We start from the raw sequence: 4,928 nt of genomic DNA on the forward strand, positions 1-4,928 counted from the left end.
ACATTAAAGGAAAATGTAACTAGTTTTCTGCCCACTTCAATGTTCCACACTGTTGGGGTGGTGGTGGTGGTGGTGGTGGTGGTGGTGGAAATCTTATTTTGCCTTCAGTGGAGTGGAGAGAGAGAGAGAAAAAAAAGAAGGCATTCAACACCAGGTTGTTGAAATCCACTAAATATTCCTAAGGGTGCAGTAATTGGGCAACCAGGTGGCAACATTTGGTCGCTACACCGCAACCCTGAGTGCGATTGTGCTGAGTCAGGTGAGAGAAAACAAACACTTAAAGCATGTATTTGATTTACTTGGAAGCCAGCCTGCTGAGTGATGGCTTGGTGGTGGTTGAGCGGGGGGGGGGGGGGGGGGGGGAGGAGGAAAGGGGCATGGGGGGGGGGACTTTGACAAATCTTCGCACACGTGGGTGGCACAACATGAATTCTTCTTTAAGGAGTCCCGAACAACCCAACTTTTTCCTTTTTCCTTTGCTCTCTCTACTTTCTCTGACCCCTTTGATCCCTGCACTAGGATGCTGTCAAGTAAAAAGCAGTCCTCTCCTATCAGTGGGTGCTGGCTAATGAACCACTGTGAGGGAAGCGAAACACATCGGAAAGTGGCTTGGTGATGGAATACGCTGGGGTGCACCAGTGACACCCAGGAGGAGAAAAGCCAAGCCAAAACAAAAAGTGCCTCCCTGCCTGATACCACCCTCCCCTCCCCCACAAGCCCCAGGGAAGGAAGGAGGGAGAGAAGCTGTGTTTCACTGATGGTGGGTGGGTCTTGTGTGTACGTCTTGCAAGTCACCTCCCCAATCCACATCTCCTTTCCCAGGCCAGAGCTAGAGCCAGAGCCAGGGTCCAGGGTCCAGGGACATGTAAGGAGAAGCATGGGGCAGGCAGGGCACCCGCACCCCGCCTCCTCGTCAGAATGAGCCTCTGTGTGTGTGTGGGTGGGGGGGTGTGCCCCAAGAAAGCAGCAGCCATCGTTTTGGAAGCCACTGGCTTGAGGGACGCAACCTCTCATTCAATTCCAAGAGGCCTCATTCATTGCCTTCATTGAAATGCAAATGGTTGGTTCAAAGTCCCGTTGTCTGCCAAAGGCTTCACTTTCTCTCCGCTCCACCCAGAGCCATACCTGCCCTCAGGCGTTTGTCAGTGAAAGGATCTGCCTCTCCGACTGGGGCAAAGGTCAGCCACAGTCGGTCACTCCCCTTCGCTCGCTCTGGAAGTGCAAAGTGGGATCTGGCCGCTGCTTTCTGACTCGCATGGGGCAGACCATGAGTGGTTCTCAGGAACGGCTCCCTTCTGATGTGGCCTTTCCATCGGCATTATTGATTCACTCTTCCATCCATCACCTTAACTATGTGAACGCGTGTTATTAACCTGTGCGTGTACTTCTGTCACTCAAACAAGCAGAACTGCTCAACATCAAGCATCCCTCCCTCTCAATAGAACGATCTAGCTGAACCGATTACTCAAAACACAGAGAGGAACCCCTTACCTGTCCTTGTGCAGGTGCGCGGGGCGGGGGTGGAGGGGCGGTGGGAGGGGTTGCAGGAATATACTAGGCCTGTGCCCCGTGCCAGGCCCGGTTCTCTGCTTGGATCGGCGTTGGACCGAGCGACCAGGACACAGCAGTCCAGAGCCTTACTTACATCTCACAGTCGGTGCCTGTTCAGAAAAAACAATTCCTCCATCCATCCATCCATCCATCCATCCATCCATCCATCCATTTTATTTTTATTGAAACTCAGATATATATAGAGAGAGAAGGAGAGACAGAAAGAAATATCTCCTGCCCGCTGGCTGGTTCACTCCCCAAGTGGCCACCATGCTTCATAAAACTCATTTCTTATCCAGTTATAATTTCATTAAAATATCTCATGTTTCCCAATTGGATAAAAAACAAATGGTATCTAAAAGTCTGCATACGAACCAGCGTCGCAGCCCTATGATTTTATCCAAATGAAAATGCATATGAGAGAGTTATTTGCACCCTTACAGCTATCACAGCTCAATTCACAATAGCCAGATACGGGATCAACACAGATACCCATCAGCGGGTGACAGAATAAAGAAAATGTGGCACACAAACACTATAGAATACTACCCATTCATAAAAATTAATGAAATTGTAAAACCTGATATACTTTTTTTAAAAATTATTTTTTAATAATCTTACTTGGTTGATTAGGGAACAGAGTGTCAAGGGCTACAGGGTGAAAGTGGGAAATACCATTGTTTCCACATCAATATCATTTTACCCTGTATCTGGGGTCAGGGGAAAAAAAAAAAAAAAAAAAAAGGGAAAAGCCCCACCCAACCTCCCACCCATCCCAGATCCCCAACGGGAGGCACGCTCTGAGGCTCCTGCTCATACAGTTCTGATAGTTCATCAGTTCTAGACTGCTGCCAATGTCTCAGTTCCAATCGCAATGAACCCTATTCAGAATCCACTGGCTGACAGTCTCTTCATGGTTGGGGTTCTAAGATCAGCAGTTCAGTTGGAGGGATCTCTCTCCAAAGAAACTTCATCTGAGATGATCACAGGCCTGATTCCTGCGCGAGTCTGCTAGTACACAGTCCAACACCGTCCGTCACACCGATCGGCTTATGATCATGCTGGTCGTTGGGATTGCCGGGTTCGTTCTGTTTCCAGGCCTGTCTTCCTCGTGAACCGACGGGTGTCGTAGTCCGGTTCGATCCTGCCCGCTTCATATTCGGTCCTCACGCAGACCGGTTGGAGCTGCAGCCTAGTCGGGAAGTAGTTGTCCAGCAGGGGAGCCCACATTCCCCTGTCAGCTTTGCCTCCTCCCCCTGACTATCACATGTGCTGTTTGGGCGCTGCAACCACATCTGGTACGGCTCACCTCACCTTGGCATTCCTTATTGTGTACTAGTATGTGTCGCAACCGAACCTGGCTCGACCCACACTCTGTTCTGGCGCTCGGACTCACCAGCGGGTGATGTGAACAGGTTCAGCCTGGTCTTGCCCCCAATCCATGCCATGTGTATACCAGTGGGATAATTTCCATAGCCTGTTCTGGGCTGTTTCCTATTTGTGCTGCTTGCGCTTACCTGCAGGGACTGTGTCCTGCCAGAGGAGTTGCCCAGGCTCCTCCATCAGAAACTCTCCCAGTGCCAGGTTTCACGCATACCAGTGGGTCCATGAGCCAGCCCTGTTCAGTCCACCTCCTGTCCTAGCAGGAACAGTGGTGTTTCCTGACTGTTCTTCAACCCAATCTGGTTCTTATTGTTGGACGGTGAAGGATCCTGAGGTGGAGCCGGCAGCCACACGCCAGTCAGGAGGACCCTGTGCGCGCGTGCGCGTGTCTGTGTGTGTGAGTGTGTGTGTGTGTGTGTGTGGTTGGGAGGGGTGTGTGTGTGTGTGTGTGTGTGTGTGTGTGTGTGTGGTTGGGAGGGGTGTTGCTGAGAGAAGGAGAGACAGAAAGAAATATCTCCTGCCCGCTGGCTGGTTCCCTCCCCAAGTGGTCGGGGCTGAGCAGAACCAAAACCAGGAGCCGGGAGCTTCTTCCCGGTCGGTCTCCGCCACACAGGCGGCTGCCGATACCGAAGGCTTTGTGCCATCCTCGACCGCTTTTCCAGGCCACAGGCAGGGAGCTGGACGGAAGTGGGGCAGCTGGGACTCGAACCGGCACCCGTATGGGATCTCGGCACGTACAGGCCGAGAAATGGAGCCACTAGGCAACCGCACACGCCTGGCCCAAGCAACAACTCTTGCCTTCCCCTCGTCTTCTTGTTTGGTCCGGGGAGATGCACGCTGTCGACATCTCTGGCCCAGGCCTTGTATGTTTGGCACATACGGCCTGATGATCTATGGGTAGCTTGCTGTTTTAGTTCAGGCAGGCCTTAACGTGCTCTCCGACGGGAGCTACGGCCTAGCTGACAGGAGGAGTGCCTGCCTGCCTGCCTGCCTGCCTGCCTGCCTGCCTGGCGTTCCCCTAGCAGGCTGGCGGGCTCCCAGCCCCAGATCTTGGGACCGTCTGGGGGCTAATGCGGTCCGGCCGGCCTGCCTGATGTAATTTTTTCACCCAGGCAGTCCCGGCGCTTTGCTGACAGCTGGGTGTTGTGGCCTAATCCGGCTGGCCCGCCCGCCCGCCCGCCCGCCCGCCCGCAACGCACCCACCCACCCGCCCAGCCATTTTGGCTCTCTTTTTGCCTGACTGGGTGCAGCGCCCTAACTTGATTCCGGTTCTCACGCTCCCTCTCCACCACCCCCACCGCACCACCCCCGGTTCTTGCGTGCGCCAGTGGGTGCTGTGGCACAATCTGAGATGGCCCACCACCAGTCCCAGCTATCGCCATTGGGCTGGGGTACGGCAACCTAGCCTGGCCTGGTCCATCCCCAGCCCTCCTGCGAACTGTGGGGTGCTAGCCAGTTCACAGTTCAATCCAGCCTGGCTTGCGCCCCAACCCGGCCTGGCTAATTATATGTGTGTTTTGGAAGGCAGCTCTTCTCTGCGTTCACATCTATCTTTCTTTTCTTTAGGATTTAGTCACTAGGCTAACATGCCGGCCGGACCCAACCAACCAACTAACCAACCAACCAACCCCTTGTCTTTGATGGACCGTGGGTGGGTGGGTGGGTGGGGTGTGGAGGCGGAAGAGTTGGAGGGTCAGCTCACCATCTCTTATTCTGCGGAACTGAAGGGAAAGGGTGCTCTGAGGGAGAGACTGGGGCACCTGTGCCTGAGTTGTGGGTGTTGTGTGCGGTCGGCTCTGCGGACAAGTCAAGGGGACTTGAGGACGGCAGAGCAGGAGGACATATGGGCTGGCCTGTGCCCTTCCTGCCCGAGGATTTCTCTGGTGGATTGGGAATGAAAGGCCACTATGCCGACGTGAAGGCCTCACAGGTGGCCTTACCTGACACCTACTTCTCCCTCCATGTTCTGGATCCTGGCCAGGAACCACTCAGCG

This window comes from Ochotona princeps, unplaced genomic scaffold (assembly GCF_030435755.1).
Source record: "Ochotona princeps isolate mOchPri1 unplaced genomic scaffold, mOchPri1.hap1 HAP1_SCAFFOLD_142, whole genome shotgun sequence".
In the NCBI taxonomy this organism is placed as follows: Eukaryota; Metazoa; Chordata; class Mammalia; order Lagomorpha; family Ochotonidae; genus Ochotona; species Ochotona princeps.